The sequence below is a fragment of the Lissotriton vulgaris genome, chromosome 3_2, assembly GCF_964263255.1.
Source record: "Lissotriton vulgaris chromosome 3_2, aLisVul1.2, whole genome shotgun sequence".
In the NCBI taxonomy this organism is placed as follows: Eukaryota; Metazoa; Chordata; class Amphibia; order Caudata; family Salamandridae; genus Lissotriton; species Lissotriton vulgaris.
The window spans coordinates 7,657,873-7,683,802 of NC_141690.1; the positions used below are offsets into that span (position 1 = coordinate 7,657,873).

General features: G+C 48.7%; 1 protein-coding gene across 2 annotated transcripts in view; it reads left to right on the forward strand.

Annotated features, from left to right (window-relative positions):
• The window catches only part of PDS5A (PDS5 cohesin associated factor A), a 1,517,933-nt gene that overhangs the window by 546,898 nt on the left and 945,105 nt on the right, over positions 1-25,930 (forward strand). The window lies entirely within an intron of this gene.

Sequence of the window (25,930 nt, forward strand, 5' to 3'; positions counted from 1 at the left end):
TCCTTTTTGATGGACATTCTGGATTGCAAATTAATTTGGACAGATTGCTTATTTGCACCAGTGTTGGAACTTTCCTAGATTCCCATGCTTTTTATCATTCCTCTGTCGTCTGAATGGGAGCTTCGGTAAATAAAAAATACCATAGCAGTAAGTACAAAAGAGAAAACTAGGCCTCATTTCATTTTGTAGCTTGTCCACCTCTTTTTGTAAAAGAGCCCAAAAATTCTGCAACAACCAATCAGAACAGCCTCACCCCTTAGAACCCTCCTGAGAGAGCCTCAGATTTTTCTACCGCACGTTGTGCTAGGGAGTCTCCACTGAGCTCTGCTCAGATTTCTCTTCAGATTGGATTTTTTTCCATATCTTCAACTTTATTATGTCTGACAAGGAGAAGAAGGCTTTCTTTAGAGCTTGTGCTACTTGTTCAAAGAAGAGGCTGTTTGTGGAGGACAAGCATGAGGACTGGATCTACTGCTTGTACCCGGACAACAAGACCACCCATTGTAAGATCTGCAGGACATTCTCTACAAAGACCTTGAGAGACAGGGAAGGCCGTTTGCTGACTTGGCTCCAAAAAATGAAGTCACGTAAGGATGTTTTCTCATCTGACAGTGAGGATTCTTTCTCAGCTGCGTCCTCCAGAAGAGAGGTAGGTCCTCCCCTTTCGCATCCATGGAGGCCCCTGTGAAAGCCTTACAAAAGACCTCTGATGGGTCTGAAAGGGCTAGTCCTATAAAATATACTCACTGAGGTGTAAAGGAGAGGCTGGGACAGACTGATGAGACACAGACAGCTAAGAAGGTGAAGAAAGGTTTATCTGTAACTTCCCGATCATCTGAAAAGGAGAAGGGAGGTAAAAAACCTTCTGCTGTCCCTCAGGACCGAAGATTTGACAAAAAAAACACGTCCTTCGAGGACAAACAGCTGGTGCAACGACCACGGCTTCCAGAAAGGACTTAAGTTCAGGTACGGCTTTGACGACGGGCCCGTCGACGGCAGCTTCGTCGACGGCGGCATGGATATCTTCCTCTACGTTTAAAGTACCTGGTTCCTGCTCGTCGACGATGGTGTTTACATCTTCGACGTCAACGATAATGATGAAGAAGATAGTGTCGACGACGGCGACGAGGACAACGTCGACGGAGGCCATGATGATTATGACGACGAGCTCGTCGCCGACTGTTGGCGATCAATCCACCGTCGACGACCAACCCTCCGTCGACGAAATTCATCTCTCCGTCGACTGTTCCTTCGACGACGATTCCACCGATGTTACTGTCGACGACGAGTCCGTCGACTACCTCATCGACGATTCAAAAGGTCTGTATATCTATTAGAAGACAGCAAATTACCCCAGAAATGACATCTCCTCGGCGTGCAACTCCTTTGCCTCCTACTTTGCTTCTGGATGAGGAGTCTGATGAAGATGAGGATGGTCCTTATGGGGACGCTTATAGCCCATCCCAACTACAGGTGAAATATCAAGATTCGAACTCTGAGTACTATACTGAAGAGCGCCAGTTTGTTCACAAAAAAAATAGCAGGATATGGTAGCAATGCCGTCCTCTCTTATTACAGACTTGCAATTGATGTTACAAGACTACAAAAAGGAGATTTCCGTCGCAAACTGCGGAACAGCAGGAGCGTCCTCCTTCTCCATCCATTCCTACTACTCCTGCAGTGGCAGTGACGCTTCTGGTTACTCGGGTTTCGGGACCGGAACCCAGAGAGAGCTGTCAGGCGGTTGTGACAGTACAAGACGATGATGTCTCATCTGATGGAGACCTTCAGGTTGATCCTTCAAATGACCAGGATAGAGGTTGGGATGATGATGTCAACCAGGATCCTGGTTCACCAGTGCTGGATACTGCAATCTCCCCTCCGGCTAACATTGGAGGTTTCCATAATCTTACGGAGAGGGCGTCCAAGAGATTTGGCCTTCCAATTACGACGGTGCAATCAGACTGTTTCCTTTACGACTTCAAGGAACATTACAGAAAGTCAGTTCGTTCAATTCCAATAATTGAACATGTTTGGTCGGAAGGCACTAAAGTGATGCAGAATCCTGCGACAGTTATCCCTGTTCTTCCCCGGCTGGAGAAGAAATATAAAGCACCGGACGGCAGTCCTGCTTGTCTGACAGGTCAACCGAAGCCGGACTCAGTCATTTCCCAAGCTGCGCAAAGCAAGTCCAAGAATCCTTCGACACCACTAACAACACCGCCAGACAAGGAAGGGAGGCGTCTGGACAATGTGGGAAAAAGGTTTTCTTCTATGGCCAGCCTCCTGATTCGAGCTGCTAATGCTCTTGCTATCTTGGGCAGATATGATTGCCAGATGTGGTGTGATTTATCCCAGTTTGTGGACCAACTTCCGGATGCAGCGAAAGATGAAGCCAGGAAGACCATGATGGAAGGGGAGCGTTCCTCTTCAGAGGTGATAGATTGTGCTATGGACATAGCAATGATTCAGAAAAGGGGGTGGTGATGAACAGAGTGTCTGAATTAAGCAGACCACTCTTACCCAGTCCAAAGATCAGTGCTTGATCCATCACCGTTTTTTAGCTCACTGCACCATCCCAGCTCAGAAACTGGCTATATGCAAATTAGTCTGACCCTGGCCCAGTGCATCATGGGAAAAGGGCAGACCAAACTACCAAGCCAATTCTTATACTGGGAAGGAAACAAGCTTCCGGGGACCGGTTTCTGGCATTTCAGCCGTCTTCGGCCCGGCTTGCTTGAATCCTGATGGTGCAATGAGCAAGGGACTCACATCTGAGTATACCCTTCCACGCTTATTGTGGACAAAAATGATTCAGAAAAGGGGGTGGTGATGAACAGAGTGTCTGAATTAAGCAGACCACTCTGACCCAGTCCAAAGATCAGTGCTTGATCCATCACCGTTTTTTAGCTCACTGCACCATCCCAGCTCAGAACCTGGCTATATGCAAATTAGTCTGACCCTGGCCCAGTGCATCATGGGAAGAGGGCAGACTAAACTACCAAGCCAATTCTTCACCAGAAAGGAGACAAGCTACCGGGGACCGGTTTCTGGCATTTCAGCCGTCGTCGGCCCGGCTTTGCTTGAATCCTGATGGTGCAGTGAGAAAGGGACTCATGTCTGAGTATACCCTGCCACACCTATAGTGGCCAAAAACGATTCAGAAAAGGGGGTGGAGCTCCGTGCAAATAAGACTTATCGGCCGAAATGGAAGAGATTCTGTCTCTGGTGTTAGAGGCAGAATATTCATCCATACAATTCAGCTCCGCATCAGCTTTTACCATATATTCTTTCTCTGGCAAAGTCAGGTTTGGCTCATTCTTCTGTCAAAGTACATCTAGCAGCCATCTCTAGGTTCAGGCGGACGTCTTCAGGTCCTTCACTTTGGTCCGATAGGATTATTAAACAATACCTGAAGGGCTTGTTCAGGGTGTTTCCTCCAGTCCCGCCTCCTCCACCAGTCTGGCAGCTTAATCTGGTTTTGGCTCATCTGATGAGAGCTCCGTTTGGGCCCATCCACAGAGCAGATCTAAAATTTGTGTCATGGAAGCTGGCTCTCCTATTAGCCTGAACATCAGCCAGGAGGATTAGTGAGCTTCAAGCGCTAACGATTGTGGAACCCTTTCTTCAGTTCAAGAACAATGCTCTGATTCTAAGGACAAATCCAAAATTCATCCAGAAGGTTCCATCCGAATTCCATTTGAATGAGCCTGTGATTTTGAAGTCTTTTTTTACCACGACCTACTACACCAGCAGAAAGGTCTTTGCATTCTTTAGATGTTCAGAGATGTCTGAAATTTTATCTGGAACGAACAAAACCATTCAGAAAGTCTCAACTTTTTGTCTCTTATAGTGCTCCGCGGAAGGGATTTCTGCTTTCAAAGCACAGTATTTGACGTTGGATCTCTAATACGATTCAGTATGGTCGTCATGAAGCGGGCAAACCGCTTGAAAGACGAGTTTTTGCTCATTCAACAAGATCTGTTGCTTCATCAGTGGCTCTATTCTCAGGAGTACCTATCAAGAACATCTGTAGAGCAGCTACGTGGAGCAGTATCCACACCTTCACGAAGCACTACTGTTTGGATTCTTCCATGAAGGAAGATGCAGCGGTGGGTCAAGCAGTCCTGAGAAATCTTTTTCAATGAGGTGAACATTCCCTACAAACCCTTCTTCCTGTATTGCACATTTTGTATCGATTTTATATATTCTTCTCTGTGGTAACGTGTTTATAATTTGTTTCCTATGAGGAGGTCTATGTTGACATATAAGGATATTCATATAACAAAATGTGCTGTCATGAATTACTGCTAGCTACTCTGATACAAAGCATGGGAATCTATGAAAGTTCCAATACTGCGGCAAGAAAACAAGTTACTTACCTGTAACTTTGGTTCCCCAGCATTGGTAACTTTCATAGATTCCCATGCGCCCACCCTCTTCCCCTGGGAAAGCTCAGCTTCTTTTACTGAGATAGTTGCTGTTACACAACGGCTACGAAAAATCTGAGGCTCTCTCAGGAGGGTTCTAAGGGCTGAGGCTGTTCTGATTGGTTGTTGCAGAATTTTTGGTCTCTTTTACAAAAAGAGGTGGACAAGCTACAAAATGAGATGAGGCCTAGGCCTAGTTTTCTCTTTTTTACTTACTGCTATGGTATTTTTTATTTACTGAGGCTCCCATTCCGACGATGGGGGAATGATACAAAGCATGGTAATCTATGAAAGTTACCAAAACTGGGGAACCAAAGTTACAGGTAAGTAACTTGTTTTCTTCCCCTTACTGCTGCTACAACACTGATAGAGCTGGAGTTCCCACAGCTAGCGTTTTAACTCAGGTGGACAACAGAACCAGTGTGCTATCTGGGTATTCAGATTCACACTGATCTGGAGGTAGTGGTGCGAGAAAATTACTGGATGGTAGTGCATCGCCTTACTGACTCAGTGGATCGATGACTCTGCTTACACTCTCTGTAGCCTCATTGCCATCATGAAGATGGTGCGACCTCAATTTATTTATTTATTATAATACTTTTTACTAGGTATCATTGACACATCAGATCAATCTTAACATGCTGAAGAGACAGTACATTTCAATCAATTTAGTTTCTGAATTACATAGATTCAATTCAGAGTACAGCGTGGAACAATTAGGGGAGTGTGAGGCTAGCATCTGCGTTCCTGTGTGCTGGCTGGGTGTACTTATCTCCACTGTAGGAGTTCCAAGGCCCCCAGACCCTGTTCCATTTCCTAGGGCACCCCCTGGCTATGTAGACTGACTTTTCTCTGAACATGCACCAGTCTAGGTCTCCTTTCCATGATTCAACCCCGGGTGGTTGAAGGGCTCCACAATGTCGTGCAATGTTTCTCTTGGCAAGCATTACAGCCAGTGTAGCCCAGAGCCTCGTGTAGGAGGTGAGGTCTGTTGGTCCCATATGTTCAGGATGCCTCTGAGTGCCTCCGGGAGCAACTCAATTGCGAGCATCTCGCTGAGGGTGCCGTGAATAGCGTGCCAATAATGTTAATGTTATAAGGAATTTGTACAGCGCACGTACACCAAAGGTTTCATGGCGCTATTCTGAACTGGTCGAAGCCAAGTAGAAGTATTAATTGTGTGCTTGTTGGAATAGCCATGTTTTAAGCAGATTCCTGAAACTCAATAGTTCTGTGCAGGACCGGATCTTCAGGGGGAACAAGTTCCTCAGCTGTGGAGCCAGGTATGCAAATCAACAGCCTACATGTCGTTTCCGTTTGAATTTAGGGGTGACTAATAGGTGAAGATGTTTGGAGCGAAGATCACAGGTAGGAGTGTACCTGGATAATAGATTGTTGATAAATATGGGGCTTTGGCTGTTTAGTGATTTAAAAATTAAGCAGCCTGTCTTAAAAAAGGACAGTTGAGGCTGTGGGAGCCAGTGTAGTTTTTTTAAGAGAGGTCTGGAGTCGCTTAGTCAGACAGAGTGGTAACCCCAAATAGATCGAGTTGGCATGGTCCAGATGGGACAATACCAGACCTTTCACCACCTGTATTAGTCAGACCCTCCAGGATTACGCGATTTCGCGGTTTGCCGCGAAATCGGCACTTTTGTAAAAATGCAGCGATTTTTACTAAAGTGCCAGAGAAATCCAGATGTCCATTGCTGCATCCGTGCTGCCTGTGACTCTGGACCCTTTCCTCTCAGTGTTATTTAGTTAGTACAGTCTTTAAGTAGCATTGGATTGTTTGTGCATCAGCAGATATATATAGCTCAGGATTAATTTATATACTTGTCTGTAAAACAGATGTCTTTGTGAGTTCTGTTGTAAGAAGATTCTTGAGTCAGCCAGAGCTGAGCAACTGTGTTGTCATCAATGGATAATTAAAACTTAAGTGAAGAAAATGTGAGGTAGAGGAGAGTAGGAGGCTGAGAAGATAGGAGTCAGTGGAAAAGTACAGACGGTATGGAGGCCACTAGACACAGTTTGATCCAAATAACCCTGATGGAAGACTTCCTACAAAGAGAGTCTGGAGGGCCCTGTACTTAGCCTCTCTGTCAGGCTATACAGAGCGATGTTTCAGGTTCCTAAGGACCCAGAGAGGTATTTTCAGTCAACTAACTCACCCTGCTCAGCAGAACAGAACTGGCGAGAGGGAGACTCTGAGATGAGTAATCTGTGGTTGGAGGCAGAGCTCAATAACCACCGGCAGGACAAGGTTTTGTAAGCACCCCACATATTTGGGGGAAATGCCCATGGGCCACACCAAGTTAGATTTTCATGGCCCTAAGAGGATACTGTGACAATTATAGAGAAAAGTAAGAGACAGGTTCTTTTCAACCCTCTGAGTTATTCTCTTGATGCACAAACCTGCAACGTTTAATGTGCAATCGCCTCTTGACCAGCTACCATGAACACAACCATTACAATTCAGCAGAGAATGAAGAAAAAAATCCCGTCTTCTTAAAGAAACATTAGGTTTTTATTTAATTGGCACTATTCGTTTTTCATAATGTGTGCATAATATAATCTGCCAGCATTATTATACAAAACAGTACAGTGACATTTACACATTTGACGCTTGGTAGAGAAACATGCTGCGCTTCATATTGGTGACAGAAAGAACAAAGACAAGGAAAACGATGTCTAACTTTTGTACATGTCTATGTATGGTGGCCGCTTTGTGATCAATAAATAAATCGGTTGACTCTCTTTTTCCATCATAACTCCACACCAAACAATTTATAAAAAAAAAAAATAGACTACTATCTCAACTAACCCATATGTGTTATGCCATTCAGGTTATCAATGAGCCAGAGTTACTGCTTACGTGTGGACACTTTAAAGGACAGCAGGAGCAGTGAAGATGGGGGTGGGGGATCAGGAGGGGGTAGAAGGAGGAGAGACAAGGAGGAGAGACAAGTGAAAGAGAGAGAGCGAGAAGGGGGGATATTGCGCATATCGCGCAGTAGCGTATTCGCAAGAGCCGGAGATCCTGCCTAGTAAGGATAGGTCTTGCTTAGTAAGGTGGCTATCTCGACTCGCTTGAGAGGCTTAATAACAAGAACACTTACAAAGGGTTTGACTTCTATAACACAAACATTTAACATACACTAAAGGTTTTCCATTTTTTGTTTTTATATAAGAATCACATTGCTGCCCCATACATCACAGGAAATGACATCACATCAGGGCCTATTTCAAAGTGGAATACTCTGCTAAAACAGTTTCCATTGTTTTAAAGCTGAAAATGAATAATTATGAGTAAAATAAAGTGTGCAAAAATGCTGCTAAATTTCCATATTTGTGCCGCTAAATTTCCATATTAGTGCCGCTAAATTTGCTAATCCCTGCCACTATATCCTGGGGGGTCTGATTAGTGCTGCGTGGGTAAGCAAGTGGCAGATCTTTCGGATCTTTCGCTATTGAAAGAAACAGGTTGATACCACTGCCCCTATGTGAGTTTTCAGAGATAGGTCCCTGTCTATAGTCACCTCAAGACTTTTTACAGAGGTAGAGGGCTTGGGGGGGCGAGAGTGATGTTGGCCAATAGTGTGGGCCCCAGAAGACCTGGCTTCCCCCTATCAATAGCACCTCAGTCTTAACTGGGTTAAGTTTCAGGTGATTGTAGTCCATCCAAAGACGGATGTGTAACATGGTTTCCTGAAAGTTAGTGTAGGAGAGTAGGGTCTGCTTTTCTATGGGCACCCCACTTTTTGCTTTTTGCTTCACTGGTTTTCGACTTAATGTTGCTGTGGGCCTGCTAATCAGACCCACAGCCCAGCTGTGCTCTCTCTAAATTCAATACAATGTACTTTAGGTACATTACCAATTGAACATTGGGTCACCTTATGAGCCCCTGTACAGTGTACTATAGGTACCCAGGGCATAGGTGCATCCAAGGCCTACCAGGGGCTGCAGCATGTATTATCCCACCCCTGGCTGGCCACTCACATTAACACAACTGGCTGATCACTCAGCCGGGGCAAGGTCGTGGAATCACCCCTTGCTTAGATATAGTATTCCTATATCTAACCTTCTATCTAGACACATATATACCTATAAGTCACTCCTATGGTAGGCCCTAACAATCCTGGAGGCAGAGTGCTTGGTTTTGTGTGAGATGGTGCTCTAGCATGAGCTGAGCCTGTCTGCAGCTTTCGTAACCATGTCCTTATAGCTGTTCTAGGATATAGCCATACCATATAATCTTAAGTGCATTATGAACCTCGCGGTTAAATGCTAACTCTGGTTTGGCTATATCAAAACATGTCGAGTAAGGTGTCATACGCTTTGGAATACTACCCCCTCGCCAGTTCTGGCGACGGGGGTAGCATTCCACCCTTCTAGAGGGAGAAGACATGTTGTTCCTACTAATCCCGGTTAAAGTTAACCAGAGCCTCGGCATCACAAAATGGATGCTGCTGCCACAGACACAATTCTGATCTCCTGCTGCTGGGAGTCCTTCCAGCGAGGGAGGCTTGGACAATAGGTTTCCTGTCTTGGGAGGTGCTAGCACCACCCCAGACAGGCTATAGTGTATTGGGGCAGGGAGGGCTGAAAGAAATGAGACACTGCCTGGGGCACACAAGGTGTCCCATGCATAGTCCAGTTCAAACCGGTGCTGGGGCACTCCAGCCCCAGCTCTGGCGTGAAATTGGACAAAGGGAAAGGGGTGTAACCACCCCCTTCCCTGGTCCCACCCATAGGAGGGACCCAGCAGGTAATCCAGCCCCTAGATTTGGTATATAGGTAGGAGCTGAGTTCCAAGACTTTAGATTCATCCTGACAAACTTGAAACGAAACTCTGGACCTTCGACGTTCTACCTGAAGATAGAAGACTGAAGAATCTCCCTTGTGGTCAAGGAGTGACCACCCTGCACAAGCAGGCACCATCAAGCACTCAACGGTTTGCTTTGTCGACGCTCCGAGCCTGACAAGACCCGGACTCCCAGACTTCCAACAGCCCGATCCACAGTCACAGCAGAGCTGAGACCCGTGGAGGCGACGAGGGACGTGGGACCGGCCATCTAGGAAAGCCAGCGAATTGCTTTCCGTGCAGCTTCTGAGGCATCCTCGAAGCTGTGCATTGGGGATTGAGAAGCCCCAGCCCCGAACATCATCTGCACCGAAGATCAGCCCTCCACACTCCACGAGTTCTGCGTTGGGCCCTTCTGCATTTTCCTGCTCGACTCGTCTGTCCGGTCACTTGCCCGTTGGCTAGTGGCCATCTTGACGACAAAACTTTGAATCTACACCGCTGGTCTGGTTGCTCCAGACTGGCCCTTGCTTCCCTTAAAAGAAGAAGCCCATCAGACCTTGCTGGTCTGATTAAGAAATTCACAAACAAGTGGTTCTGTTGGGTATAGACAATTTCTTTGGGGTGGGCTGTGAGCAGCTCCAAAGCACACAAACAAGCAAAACTCTCTGATAGTCAAAGTTTTTATATTTTTTAAAAACAGAAAAAAGGAAAGAATATAATTGGAATTACTTCATTCCACTACATTACTGACAATTACTTAGGCAATTACGTGAGTAGTGACTGTGGTGATTCAAGTGACAAGTGAAACATTTATTGGTGACACTTATTTACAAAAACATTTATGTACAATAAAATCACAAAGAAAAAGAGGACCGGGGGCGGTTTGAAACAATGTGATTTCTATCGTTTATGCGGCCAGTCTCTTATAAGTAAATGTTCCAAGGAAAATAGGTGGTTAGTGTCCATATTCCTGGAGTTAACTTGGCCAAAAGTGAGAGCGTCGACGTTTCGACCCAGGTTGCGCCCCAGTTGGTAGTCGCGGCGGGTCTTTATCAAGACAGGGGGGGGGGAAAGGGATCGGTCAGGAGGTGATTTCTTCCAAAGGGTAGCCCGTTGGTCAACCCTTGATATAGCAACATCAGCGATCAAACTCCGCGATGCAGCCAAAGGCGATCTGGATCTGAACGCCAACCGAGCTGTTCGAACATAAGGGTTGTTTGGACTGGTCATATACCAGGCCAACTTCTCACAGTTAGTGATTGAATTGGGGGAATTATCTATGGTAAATGTGAGCTGGAGATCATCTGCATAGTTGAATGTAGTCACATTTCAAGTCTTTTAGGGACTTGATTAGAGGAAGGAGATACAGTTTGAATAGGTGGGGCATAGAGAGGAGCCCTGTGGGACCCCACACGTAGTGGTAAGCTTAGGTGCTATGAAATTGGCCAGGCGCACTGCTTGAGTGCGGCCCTCCGCAAAGGATTCGATACAGTTGAAGGCAGGGCCCTGGATACCAGCCTGTCTGACACGGCCCCCCAGTATCCTGTGGGCAAACGCGGCAGATAAGTCCAGGAGCACCAAAGCCTGAGGGATACCTAAATCTGCTTTCCTACGTATGTCGTCCAATACTGCCAGTATCACTGACTCCGTAGAGTGGGCAGGACGAAATTCTGCCTGGTGGGGGTCCAAGTAACCAGATTGTTCCATGAAATTGGATAGACATTTAACCATATGTGCTTCCAATATTTTAGCTAGGTAGGGGAGTAGGGATATTGGGCGATAATTAGAGGGGTTTGATGGTATTGCTCCAGGTTTATTTTAACAGAGGGACCACGATTGCATCTTTAAATGGTTTAGGGACACAGCCCTGTGACATAAATGCATTTAAAAGAGATAAAGCAGGCTTCGGGAGGGTGGAAAAGATTTCTTTCAAGATATGTGGCGGGCAACAGTCCAGCGGTGAGCCAGATTTTACTTTCGACAATAAAAGAAGAAACGCCTGTGGACTAATAGCTGGAAAATGCTCCAACGATAAATTATTTGTGGGTCTGGCCAGGAATGGTTCGTTAAGAATAGCACATGGGATGCTGGCTTTAATTGTGGCTATTTTCTCCAAAAAAAGTTATTCAGGTTCTCACAGAGCTCCTGAGTGGGAGTAGGTTTCAGCAATACTCTGTCCGCATTTGATAGCTCATTTACAATTGAAAAAATGTCCTTCAATTTGTTACTGGAGTTCAAAATTCTAGTAGAGAAATGAGCTACCTTTGCCGCATTGATGGCTTTTTTTTATAATTTTTCTGCGCCTCTGCATAGAGGAGCTTATCTTCAGGAGCGTAATTTAGTCTCCATTTTCTCTCTTTTTGTCGGAGTGCTAGCTTCTGTTCTCTTAGTTAACTAGAGAACCATTTGTGCGCGTCAGCCCGACGATTTAATCTGAGTTTCTTAGGTGGAGCGAACTTATCGCTGGCAGTTTGAAGCCATGATGCGATGTGAGCTTCATAGAGATCTAAATCCTGAGTGGGCATTGGGGTTGAGCCAGCTAATGAGTTCATAAATTCCTTTTCATTGAGGGTACCCCAACTTCTTATCATGCCCCCCTCCACCAAGGGAGATTTAGGGGCGGATATAGTGAGTTTAGTGGTCCAGACTTGGTCGAGTATATGACCCTTGTTATGTGTATCTGAGGACAGATGCTGGATGAAGTTTAGGTTAGTTAATAGATCTGTAAGTTTGTGTGAGTGAGTACCACCAAGCAGGTCTTTAAACCAGTAGTTAAAGTCGCTATATTAGCTATTTGCTTACTCAGTGAGAGGGGAAATAGAGGCATGTGCTGAGGGGGCCTATAGATTACAGCGCATATCAGTGGAGCAGAATTTGATTCCAGTTTGATGACCAGATTGTCCACTGCCGCAAGACTCAAAGAAGAGACTTCCGTAAATATGTGGTTGCGATGAATAATTGCAGCCACTCCCCCACCCGATTTACCAGATGGACGGTCCACATGTAGGATATAATAATCATTAGGCAGTGCAGCCAGGATGTCAGGTGTATAGTCAGGGGTCAGCCAGGTTTCAGTTATGAGCAGAATGTCAGGTCGGTCAGTTACCAGTAGCATAAGTACCTCTATCTGATGTTTGACTAGAGAGTATGTGTTTAAATAATATACACGTAACGCTACCTGTTGATATTTCTGGAAAACTTTTGCGTGACTGATAGATGTTATTCCTGTCCAGGCACATTTTGATAACAGGGTTTAGTGGGATCGACGCCTGGTGAAGCCCTCGAAGTTCCTTTGAAGAAAATTTGAGGAGTCTGGCAAAGTAACTAGCCCCGGGCCCCGTACTGGCGAAGACGGGCTTGCCTTTGGCGCGCCGCCGGCGCTCCCGCGCCATTGGAGATTCAAATACTGATTCCCTGCCTAATTCTCTGCCCCCGCCCTTTGTGATTGGCTGAGTAGAGGGGAACACTGGGGATCGCTAGGGAGTCAGCGCCGGCTGCAGCTGTAACCATTTCCCAATTTTAAAACTACAATAAAGTGCAACACATAGTTTTTAAAAACGTAACCGAGTATTAAAACATAGTGCAGGCACGAGCAATTTTCCTTGCACAAGGTAGCGGCACAGTTTTCAGATATAAGTTTGTATTTGGTCACATTCCCATATTATATGTATGAACGTGCCCTCCCTTCCACTTTTTCGTCTACATTCCCCACTTTCTGCTCTACCCATACACACCAGACACAGTCCTGTTATGTAGATTCTGTGGAGAATCATGAGTTGCACTAAGTGCAGTCTAGCCTGAATTGCCACCTCCCGCCAATCCTCCTCGTCAAGCTCAAGTCCGTCTCTCATCCATTTTTCTTTAAGGGACTGAGTGGGTCTTCCATATTATTGATGAGCTTTTTATAAATCGGGGAGATGGCCTTTTGACGGTCCAGTATCCTATCCTTCAAGGGAGAGTTATCTGGGAGGGAAGTCTCCCTAGTGAGATGGGTCTGAAGGGCATGGCGGATCTGGAGATATCTGAAACGTTCTGTGTCTGCTAGACAATACTACTGTTGGAGGTACGTGAACGGTAATATATCATCTTTGACCCAAAGATCCTTGATCTGGGAGATCCCGATAAGGTCCCACTTATCAAATCCCCGGGTCCGCCACAGGTTTCCCAGTTTTTCGGAATCCCACAAGGGGATTGCTAGTGTAAGCCTGTGGTCCCAGCCCAGATGTTTGTTTACAATAAGCCATATATGGACCGAGTGGGAGGTTTGACCTGTTAAGGAATATTTACTCGGTCTAGAATAGAGTCCTCTATTGTATTTCCCTCCCGGCAGGAGCCATCTATCCATGGCGTATCCCGGGTCTTCGAGACGGCTATAGGACCCCTGGTTTATGGCTGCTAGGTGAGATGCCAGTAATATTTTTTAATATCTGGGAGGCTGATGCCGCCATCGTACCAATTCAGGATGAGTTTAGACAAAGCAATTCTGGTTTTTCCATCTCACAACCGGTCTTTCTTGAGGCTCTCAATTTCTCGAAAATATGACTTGCGAACCGGGTCTAACAAGTTTTGGAGGGCACACAGGAAGTGTGGCAGTGCCATCATTTTAAAGAGTTTGTCTAACACAAGGAGTTTGGCCCGCAGGAAAGAGTCAGGCAGGGCCACATAAATGCAAAAGCTAAACAATGTGCCGGGCTCTCTACTATTTTTCGAGCTTTTATCCCTTTTGCTCATAATCCAAGTACATTTCTTTATGTTTGTACCTCTATTTTATTTATACTTTTTTTTAAAGGAAAATTATTTTCTTATTCCAATTTTTCTAATAGTGAAAAAGAAAAGTAGTGCATACTTTTACATATATTACATATACATTTACATTCATTTACAAACAACTTACTATACATACTCAATCACAATATGTACAGCTATTTACATATACCATGAGAAGCAAATTGGTGAATAAAAGTGCATTTTGCACAATGCATGAATCAAAAAAACATAATTTAGAATCAAATATCTATGTAATTGTAAGAGTATCTAGAAAGACCTCTTGTTCTTCTATGCTCTTTTCTGTATATAGCTGTACGTATTGTGATGGAGTATGTATAGTAAGTTGTTGTAAATGGAACATAAAGAAATGTGTTTGACTTATGAGCAAAAGAGATAAAAGCTCAAAAAATAGTAGAGTCCGTCACATTGTTTAGCTTTTGCATCATTTTAAAGAGGGCGGCTTTGCCCAGCATTGAGAGTGGCCAAGATTTCCAGCTCGCTATGGGCCAGATGTATCAAAGGGTTTTGCCCATTCTGTGTCTATGGGGAAATGTGTTGATGCATATGGCCCTATGTCTTGCTTCAATCTTTGTATAGGGGACAGGAGGTTCCGAGTGAAATAGAGCAATGGATTCAGTGAGATGAAGATGCCAAGGTATATGAAGCCCTCTGTGGTTGTCTGAATTGGGCAATCCCTCGGTATGACCTGTAGCGCCCCCCCTGAAGGACATAGATGATGGATTTGGTCCAGTTTAATATGAATCCTGAATACCTGCTAAACACTGCCTGAAATTCTAAAGTGTACACCAAAGAAGCTCTCGGGGAAGCTAGATATAGCAGAATATCATCTGCATATAGAGATATCCTATCTTCCCTGTCCGGGGGCCAGCGCAGACCATGAATGACCGGATCCTTGCGAATCCACGCGGCCAGGGGCTTCAGAGCCAGGGCAAACAGGAGAGGGGACAGGGGGCATCCTTGGCACTTTCCACAGCTTAATTGACATGCCTCCAATTTTCTATTGTTCACCACCACTTGTGCCATAGGCTTCGAGTATAGAAGTCTGACCCAGCCCATAAAATTAGGCCCAAATCCAATTTTTTTGAGTACTGCAAAAAGGTATGGTCATTCCACCATGTCGAACGCCATGGTGTCACCCAGAGAAACTAATATTGCAGGCTCCTGGATAGTGGCAGCACTTTCCAACACCCCACGGACTCTGTGTTGGTTTAAGGCTGTGTTCCGATGTGGCATAAAGCCTGATTAATCGGATGTAATAAGCTATCACTTTCACTAATCGAATCGCCAGAAGTTTGGCATGGATCTTGGGTTCTGCGTTAAGGAGGGATATCGGCCTATACGAGGCACAGTTGGTTTTGGGTTTGCCTTCCTTGTGAATGACAACAATGTTCCCTACCCTTTGGTCAGTCGGGAGTCTTCCCCCTTTCTCTGTAAACATCGAGCTGAGGTATGGGGCTATCTTGTCGGGTCTGAGCTTGTAGATCTCAGACGTTCCCTGATTGCAAAGATCGTTTAGCTTGAGCTGTTTTATCGCCTGATAATTCAGCTTTGAGATATTCGCTCATTCCGTCCATCAGGATGGGAAGTGTGATGTCATGGATTAAAGCTTGAGTCTTCTTCGGTGTACTGTACGTTAGTGCGGTAAACTGTCTGATAGTGATCAGCAAATTGGTTGGCAATTTCTTGAGGGTCGGTGATGGGATCGGTATTCTCTCCCCTAAGCTCCGGCACTAGACGACCGACCCTTTCCTTCCTGTCCAGCCACTCTTTCAATTTCCTCACCTTATCTCCATGCTCATATATTCTGCTTTGTTTCCCTCCCCTGTGCCCTGGCTCCGTCTGTTGATAAGGCCTTTAACTTGTCTTGTTTTAGATGTGTAGTTTCTCGGGGGTTACTGCCCCATCTAGTTCGTCTTCCAATCTATGGACCTTGTCCTATGCCTGCGCTATGTCTTTTTGCCTCTCTTTCTTCTTGCCGGTTATCAAGGACAGGGCCTGCCCACGGATTACTGATTTGTAGGCCTCCCATAACGTTTGGGCAAAATCCACCGTTCCCTCATTCTCTTGAAAATAATGATCAGAGGCCTGGATAAGACCTTTTCTGACTTCCAGGTCTCGGAGATGCCAAGGATTGATGGGAGCTACTTTCCCAATTCTCATGTGGCCTATGACTACATGTACCCAAATCGGAGAGTGATCTGATATTCCCCTAGCTGGATGTCAGATTTCACGGATATTGAGCCCCTCACACGACGGGATCAATATATAGTCAATACGGGAGAGACCGTGATGGGCCACCGACAAAAAGGTGTGTTTCTTGTAATAGGATAACACTTGGAGCTTGTCTCTTTACATACTGGTGGACTACACTGTTTTACTTTATCACCAAGCCCGTTGACGTTCCAGCTGAGGACCTTAATCCCTGTGTCCCACTGGGTACCCATCTAGGTCTACGTTTGTGTACTGCTCCTGTGTTGCGTTACATTCTGGTTCTGTCAATATGACGTGTGTTGCTTTAAACTGAACATCTAACAATAACAATACCCTTCCCCAACCGCCCCCTCCCTGCGTCCCTGCACTCTGGGCTTCAAACTGCAGATGATTCAACTTGCAGAGTGCCTGTCGCCCAAAACGTTAACTAAATGTAGAGAAGTGGGATGCGTGATCCTCTGACCCCTCTCTCCACTTCAGGCATTACTATAATAGGGTCCCTTATGCGAAAGTCAATATTTGCTCAAGTCTTTGCATTTGAAAGATTCTTGTCATGCATACAAGTCCAATGGTGCTCTCCGGTATCCGCCCCATGCTCCCACCATAACCAAGCTTACGTTATATGCAGGTCTGGCCCATTACCTTAGTCTGTTGGCCATCACTCGCCCAGTCCAGAGAGGGTTCACCCCACCTGTAGCATGTTCTGCGGCTTTCCAACCAGTCTGCTGCTGACTCCGGGTGGTCGAAGAACCTGGCCCTACCTTCGGCCTCCACTCAGAGTCTGGCCAGGAGCAACATGGCATGCTTGTATCCCTTGTCTCTCAGTGCTTTCTTGATTCCCAGGAAGGATGGACGTTGCCTTTGGACCATTTGGGTCTAATCTGGGGAAAAAGGTTATGTTTGCGTATTCATAGCTAAGCGGTGGTCCCGTTCTGGCGTGTTGTAGTATGACGTCTCGGAAGTTGGGGACTCTGGCCAGGATTGGGCGAGGAGGAGCCCTCTCTATGACAAAGAACTTCCCCAGCCCCTTGGGTTGTAGGTGCCTTAGGATGATGTCGTCAACAAAACGATCAGTCGCATGGCCCTCTGATTTCTCCGGAATTCCCAGAATGTGCACGTTGTTGCACCGTAGACGCCCTTTATAGTCATCTAGCTTAGCTTCAGAGAACTTCCGAAAGGTTTGTAAGTCTTTCACCTCTGTTTGAAGCTGGGACGTGTCTTCCACCAGACTTGTGGCCGTGACTTCCACCTGCTTAACTCGTTCACTGTTCTTATTGAGGTCCGCTCACAGCAGGTTGACTTCTACCGTGATAGTCCATCTTTTGTTCCAGCGAGGTCTTGATCCCTGCTCTGGCTTCCAAGATGTCTTTGAGGGTAGGTTCCGGGTCCGCTGTTTCCGTTGTCTACGAGCTTTTTCCAATGGGTGAGGGCTCTGGCAAGGACGTCTTGGGGAGCGTATACTGGTCCAGTCTGTTTTGCTGTACTGGTTTGTTGCCTCTAGTGGACGACATTGCGCCCCCCTCCAGTTGTCCTGGTCACCGCAGTAGTGAAGATGGTGTTGCAGGGCCTGGTCACTGTAGTCCGGCCGGGCGTCTGCTGCAACGGTATCACCCCGGACCGGGCCGCAGATGTCGCCACGGGGGCAAACACTTCCCAGTAGAGAACACAGGCAGTCAAGGGTTCTTCCCCACTCTACAATCCCAATTGAGGTGTCTATACAAGGGCCCCTTGCCTCATTTATCTCCCCGGACTGTGCTAAAATTGGTTGGTTTGGAGACCCGGTATGCAGTAGCAATGTATCGTGTCACAGGGGAAATCATCCCCTGTCCCTCAAATGTCGATGGGGTCTGACTTCGGGCGGACCGATCAAACTTGGGCTGCTCTCAACTCTCTTCCAGCCACCCGTGAGTGCTGTTGGAAGATGTTGCTCTATGGGCTAGCTTCGGCCGCCGGGGCCCCGCGATGCCCCTGGTGGCGTTAGTTTTCGGGGGGGACGGGGAGGCGGCGTTTCAATGTGCTGCGTCCGTACCTTCTTGCAGCGCCTGCCGAAGCAGAGCGGGTGAGTGAACTCCGCTCCCTCCGTTAAGTAGCACGGCTCCGGGCCACGCCGCAGGTGAGACTCTTCGCTCATGTGTCTCTGGGGGCAGGGCTTTGCGGTATCCCCGGGACTAGCGGGCCATCCTGCCCGGCTACGTGAGCATGCACGCTGCCTCAGCTTTCACGCGAGGTCCGGCGCGTGCACCCGCAGCAGGCCGCACTCTCCCCGATGGGACTTATCTGGACCCCCGGGCGGTCGACTAAGTCCGCTGTTGCAGTAAAGTGCACCGGACGTCTCCCGGTAGCTGAATCTCCTATTCAGGGTAGCAGACAGGTGTGGCGGATATGCGGGGGAGAGACACGTTTCACGGAGCTCCGCTAAGCGGTGGCCTTTTCTCTTCGCTGCTCAGCCACGCCCCCGCAACCTCGATTTTTGTTCTTGTTTGTGAACATCCCAATGCTACTCCCTAGTGCAGTCTTTCACACTTTTTATGCTTTGCTGGTGTGCCTGACCTGGCGAGTGAGATTTTTTTAAACATAATTTTATTGGAATTTGTGAAAATACATATTTAAAAGTTTGTAAACAAGATTTAAGTATACACTGGTTGTAGTGCACAGGTTGCATACATTGTATCCCGTCAGGCATCCGGCCTTCGATGGTCAGCCTTTACGGCAATAAATTGTCCTACAGAGGGATCCAACATTTTCAAAATTATAGGCCGGCAGAGCTGTCCCTATGATCCACCCAGCTTTCCAGTGTGCTCTGTATATAGTTGATGTCCCCTCTTACATTTGACCAGGTTGTGTATTATACGATCTATTACCTGATCACTGGGGACTACTGTGCGCTAACATGTAGTGCAGAATCACATGACTAATTCTTAATTCTAAGTGTCCTTACTTAATAAAACATCTAATCTTAACAAATAAATCTGAAAGAAACAGGTTGGTATTAGATGCCTTATCTTAGAATATCCCCAGGCGTCAGACTGGATCCGGAAAATTTTGCGTAGCAGTACCCCTGCGTGTCGGTGGGCGTCGTCTGCGGCTCCGCGTCTGTCGTTGGCGTCGTCGGAGTACTTAGACAACGCCCTCGCACACTGACGTCAGTTCTTCTTTTTTCCTCGCCAGCGCAGGTCCGGAGAAAGTGGTACCCTTAAGTCCATTTTTACGTAACTTTTTCGATATTTTTGATCTGTTTTTCGAGTCGAACGACTCAGACGGTGCCTGTAGGGATACCCGGGTTCAAACCCTGCGTCGACTGTAACCTACTGATGTCGATTACCGACCCCCATCGCCGGTGTCTGCATTGCCTGGGGCCCGACCGCGGTGACGAGTCGTGCCCCGACTGCCGGGCCTTGACGTCGAAGGCTAGGCGGGAGCGGTCCCGCAAGCGCCTCGAGCTCCGGCAGTCGTCCCCACGCCGTTCGAGGTCCCGGTCCGGAAGGAGGTCGAGGAACCGGTCTTGGGGCCAGAGTCATAATAGCTCCGGGAGTCGACACCATTCCTCGGGCTCCAAGTCCTCAGGTAAGAGGCACAAGAAGTCGAAGAGGCGTCATCGCGCTTCTGACTCGGCCTGCTCCATACCCGCCGGTCCTTGGGCAGAACGCGACGCCGGAGGAGATTGAGGCCTTCCTCATGGCCATGAGGTTACTCACTCCTCCGTCGGGTTCCGCGGTGCCTTCGGGCCAAGCCGCCCGACTGGGTCCCCAAGCGGGCAGGGTGCTTCAGCCCCGGCACCGTCTGCGACTTCGGTCCAGACGCTGAAGGGTCCTGCTGGATCCGGTTCCGGGTCATCGCCGGTCGACCTTACGACCTCGCCGGCGCCAGCTCCCAGGGTGTCGCATCCGGGGCTGTCCCAGGACGTCGTCCTCCCTGGTCCTACCCTCGAATCGGGTCCAGCGCCGCTCGGCGCTGTATTCGACGCCGCTAGGAGATTTTTACTTCTATGACCCGGCCCCATCCTTTGACCCTGAGTATCAGGAGATGGGTGGCGAGGAGGATTGGGAGGGGTGTGAGGACCCTCTGGCACGTGAGTCCCAGCCTTATCAGGACTGGGCAGGTGAGCTAAGGGATGCCAGTGGTCTGGACACTTGAAATGAAATGAAATGAAATGAAAATAAAATTTATAAAGCGCTACAGTTGCTGGTTTTGTCGCCCCTCCTACCGTGGCTACGGAGGAGGCGGCTGCCTATAGTGTGGTGTTGACGCGGGCGGCCAAGGCCTTCTCCCTTGAACTTGCCGTCGCGGCCTTGTGTACTGACCTCACTGAGGTCCTTAAACCGCAGGCAAGCTCCTCTGAGCCTCTGCTGCCGTTTAATGAGGCCTTATCTGACGTTCTTCTGGGCACCTGGTCCCGGCCCGCTACAGGTACCCTTGTAGATAGGAACGTGGCCAGACGCCACCGCCTGGCTCTGGGCGACCCTTGCTTCCTGTCACCCACCCCACCCCCGAAAGCCTGGTCATACAGGCCTCTAACTCCAAGACAGCATTCCCGACGGCTCCCCCCGATCGGGAATCTAAGAGGTACGAACAGTATAGCAAGAAGATGTTCTCCTCATTGAGTTTGGGTTTGCGTCCGTTAACACCGCGCGTCTCTTGGGCCGTTCTACCCACTCTCTGTGGGACACGGTCGCGGCCGTACTGCCAAAATGTTTGGAGGAGGCCCGGCCTAAACTCGCCCAAGCTCTTGCGGAGGGTCGAGATGCGGCACGGTATTCCATCCGGTGTGGACTGGATACAACGGACTCGCTAGGTAGAGCGATGGCAACAACGGTGGCGATTATTCGCCACGCCTGGCTGAGGTCCGCCAACTTTAAGGACTCCAGGGTTACGGTCAAGTCTTTGGGCCTGTCGGCCCTACGCCAGCAACCTGCTGCCTTTCGCTCCTTTCGTGCCCAAGGAAGGGGCGCCCCCACACGTCCTGCCAGCCACAGACCGCAGACTAACATCCAGCGTGGTGGCGGACGTGGTAAACGCCGTGGCGGTGCCCGGGGACAACAGCGAGGCCAGTCCACATCCACCCCCGCAGCATCCGTCTCAAAGCCTTCCTAGTCCGAGCTTTCAGACCCACATGACGCCAGTGGGGGGGCAGGGTTCGCCATCACCTCCTTCACTGGCGCAACATCACTTCGGACCGGTGGGTGCTGCAAATCGTCTGAAGGGGCTACTCCCTCCCCTTTGAGGCGACCCCTTTCAGACATGCCACCGCAGTAGCACTGCGTGTTGGGGGATCACTTGAATCTTCTGCGAGAGGAAGTTACGGCCCTCTTGGACAAAGGGGCCATTGAGCGCGTTCCTGGGCCAGAAGTAGGGTGTGGTTTATACTCCCACTACTTTCTGGTTCCCAAGAAGGGCAAAGGGTCCTACGCCTTACCTTGGACCTGCTGAACGTCAACGGCTTCCTCCGGAAGGAGAAGTTCAAGATGCTGACTTTTGCTCAGGTCTCAGCTGCCCTGGATCCGGGAGACTGGATGGTAGCGTTGGACTTGCAGGACGCTTATTTTCACATCCCCGTCCTGCCGGCCCACCGGCGTTACCTGCGGTTCACAGTAGGCCACAAGCACTTTCAGTTTACCGTGCTCCCCTTCGGCCTTACCAGCGCCCCACGGGTGTTCACGAAAGTGATGGCGGGGGTCGCAGCTCATCTCTGCAGGTTAAGGGTTTCAGTCTTCCCCTACCTCGACGACTGGTTGTTGAAGGCGGGCTCGCCCCAGACAGCTGTCAGCCACCTCCAGACTACGGCCGACCTCCTGCACCTGCTGGGGTTCTCCATCAATGTGCCGAAGTCACACCTGTGTCCGTCTCAGAAGCTCCTCTTCATCGGAGCAGTTCTAGACTAAGTGCAGTTTCGGGTTTATCCTCCCGAACAGCGGGTTTGGGATAATTAGGCTCGGATTCCGATCTTTTAACTGTTATCCAGAGTCTCGTTCAGGTTGACGCTGCGGCTTCTGAGGCTGATGGCCTCCTGCATCCTTCTGGTGCATCACGCCAGGTGGCGGATGCGGGCTCTGCAGTGGGACCTGAAGTTTCAGTGGGCCCAGCATCAGGGCAACTTGTCCGACCATGTCTTGATCTCGGAGGACACTGCAAGACAGTTGCAGTGGTGGCTCACGGACTGCGATTGGGTCAGCGGCAGATCCCTCTCCCTACCCCAATCGGAGCACGTAGTTGTGACTGGCGCGTCCCTCCAGGGCTGGGGGGGCCACATGAGAGAGGCGGAGATCAGAGGCCTCTGGTCTCCGGCGGAATCCCGGCTCCACATCAACCTTCTGGAGCTGCGGGCGATCCGGCTTGCACTGAAGGCATTTCTCCCCTCTGTCCGGGGGAGTGTAGTGCAGGTGTTCACGGACAACACTACCGCCATGTGGCACTGCAACAAACAGGGCGGGGTGGGGTTGTATACCCTATGCCAGGAGGCTCTGCGCCTCTGGCAGTGGCTGGAACATCAGGGCGTGACCCTGGTGGTTCAACACCTGGCAGGTTCCCTGAACGCCAGGGCGGACTAACTCAGCCTTCTGTGCATGATGGATCACGAATGGCGTCTGAACTCTGACGTGACGCAAGGCCTCTTTCAGCAGTGGGGAGAGCCTTGGTTAGATCTATTCGCCACAGAAGAGAACGTGCAATGTCATCAGTTCTGCACGTTGGAATTTCCAAGGCGGCACTCGCTCGGAGACGCTTTTCATTGGAGCTGCAGTCTGTTGTATGCCTTTCCGCCTATACCACTTCCGTCCAGAGTGCTGAAGATCAGGCGCGACCTGGCCCAAGTCATCCTTGTGGCTCCGGACTGGGCACGAAGATACTGGTATCCCGAGTGTGAGAAGTTGGCCTGATATATGATGCTCACTAGTTCTAGTGATCACCTTGTATCAGTCCAAACAATCCTTATGGTGATTGGTTGGAAGTCCACCTTATAGACCAGCTATCCTAATGGTAGCATGGACAAAGCAGTCTTAGGCTAAACTCTTTTGGCATGTGAAGCCAGCTGTTTTACCACATATAACCCCTTGAATACCGGATGAAAGGACACCACACAGGTTGTTATGAAAATAAACAATATATTTATTATTAACAAACACCTCTGAACTCTTGAAGATCAGAGGGCTAAGCACATGACAATACTCTTAAAAAAAAAATACAGTAAGTCGCACAAACTACAATGGTGCCCTAGGAGCATGGCAAACCATATACGAAGTAAATAGTATAAGTAACACGATAGGAGAAATGAGGATGCCCAGAGGCTGTAGAATCGCTTGGGGTACACTACCCTAACCTTGGGTAAGGAGCAGGAGGCCCACGGGACGCGTGTGCAGTGTTAGAACACACACGCGGGTTTCAATGCAAAGTCAATGAGCATGAACAAATTACGAAATAGGTAAGTAAAGACAGTTCCGACTGGTTGTGACTGAAACTACAGGATACCTGGACACTAGGAGAGTCAATCTACCTATGAGCACCGAAATGCTCTTGTTACCTCACCCACGGGCTGCGGGTGCATAGGTGTGAAAGTGTTGGGTTTCCGCGTTGAAGTCAATGGAGCCTTGAAGAAAGATGCTGCAGGCGACCAGGAGGAAGATGTCCGGAGTGATCCAAGGGTGGATCGAGGAAGATGGAGACCTGAAAGCAGAGGGGACAATGTTCACAGTCACTAGCCAGTGACCGGAGTGGAACCAGGAAGGAACCATGTGATGTCGTCGTGATCAGGTGAAGAGGGGACGCTTAACTCTGCAGCCACGTGGACCGAGAGGTGTCTTTGACGACCAGGATGGAGGCACGAGCTGCCCCACGCAGACTCTCGCTGTCGGCGGTGTCTGTTACGGAATCTGAGTCAACAGGCCTTGGCAAAGGCAACCCTCGCGGTGAGTTGAGATGGCATCTGGTGCGGACCAGGAGGGTCCTGGGGTCCTTCTCCTTTGCAGGGAAACAAGGGCCAGTCTGGAGCAACCAGACCAGCGGTGTAGATTTAAAGGATCGTCGTCTAGGAGGCCACTAGCCAGCCGGCAAGTGACCAGAGAACGCGTCGAGCAGCAATCGAGCAAAAGGGCCCCACGCAGATCTCGTGGATGCTGGAGGGCTGATCTTCTGTGCAGGAGCTGCTCGGGGCTGGGGCTTCTCAATCCCCAAAGCACTTTTTCGAGGGTACCTCAGAAGTCGTGCTGGAAGTGTAGTGCAGTTTCTCCAAGCTCTGCTGCAGATGTGAGTTGAGGTCGCAGAGGTCTGGAAGTCCGGGTCTCGTCGGGCTCTGAAGTCTGGTTCCACCAGGAAGGACGACAAAGTGAACCGCTAGGATGCTTGATGGTGTCTGCAGATGCAGGGTGGTCACTCCTTGGCCACAAGGGAGATTTCTTCAGTCTTCTGTGAAGCAGAACGTCTAAGTCCAGCGTTTCTTCTTTGTAGAGTTGTTCAGGATAATCTAATTTGGAATGGGACCAGCTCCTACCTTTATTCTGCTAAAGGGGGCTGTACTAGTGACTAGGTCCCTTCCATGGGTGGGACCAGGAAGGGGGGTGGTTACATTCCCCTATCCTTTGTCCGGTTTCGCCCCAGAGCTGGGGCTGGAGTGCCCCAGCAACTGGTTTGAACCGGGGTATGCACAGGGACACCTTGTGTGCCCCAGGCATGTCTCATTCCTTTCAGCCCTGCCTATCTGGATACACAAAGTCCTGGCTGGCGTGGTGCTAGCACCTCCCAAGGCAGGAAACCCTTTGTCCAGGCCTCCCTCGCTGGAAGGACTCCCAGCAGCAGGAGGTCAGACTCGTGTCTGTGTTGGCAGCATCCATTTTGTGATGCTGAGGCTCGAGTTAATTTTAACCGGGGTTCTCAGTTACATACATGTCGTGTCCCTCTTAAAGGGTGGAATGCTACCCCCGTCGCCAGAACTGGCGAGGGGGTAGTATTCCAATTCGTATGACACCTTACTCGACATGTTTTGATAATGCTATGCCAAAGTTAGCAATAACCGCGAGGATTATAATGCACTTAAGAGTATATGGTATAGCGTTATCATGGAAACAGCTATAATACATGGTTCCGAAAGCTGCAGACAGGCTCAGCTCATGCTAGAGCACCATCCCACATAATTCCAAGCACTCTGCCTCCAGGATTGATAAGGCCTGCCATAGGAGTGACTTATAGGAGTATATGTGTCCATTTTAGGTTTAGATATAGGTATGCTATATCTAAAGCAAAGGGTGATTACACCACCTTGCCCCAGCTGATTGACATCAGCCAGTTGTCAGATTTGGAGGGCCAGCCAGGGGTGGCATAATACATGCTGCAGCCCCTGGTAGGCCTTGGGTGCACTTATGCCCTGGGTACCTATGGTACACTGTACAAGGACTTACAAGAGTGACCCAATACCAATTAGATATGTACCTAAGGTACATGGAGCCCATTTTAACAGAGAGAGCAGGAAGCCTGGGGTCCTGGATAGCAGGATCCCAGGCCAACTATGTCGAAAACCAGCAAAACACTAGGCAAAAAAGTTGGGGGCAACCATAGTTAGATATCCACCTTCCTACACCCAGGGACGAGGGTGTCGCCTGTAGACGACATCGTCTCATTCCAAGATGTTTTGCTGAGGGGTGCGTCTAAGTTGGGCATCACGGTGACTGTGCCTACGCCCACGCTGTCCATGATTTTCGAGACGCTACATAAA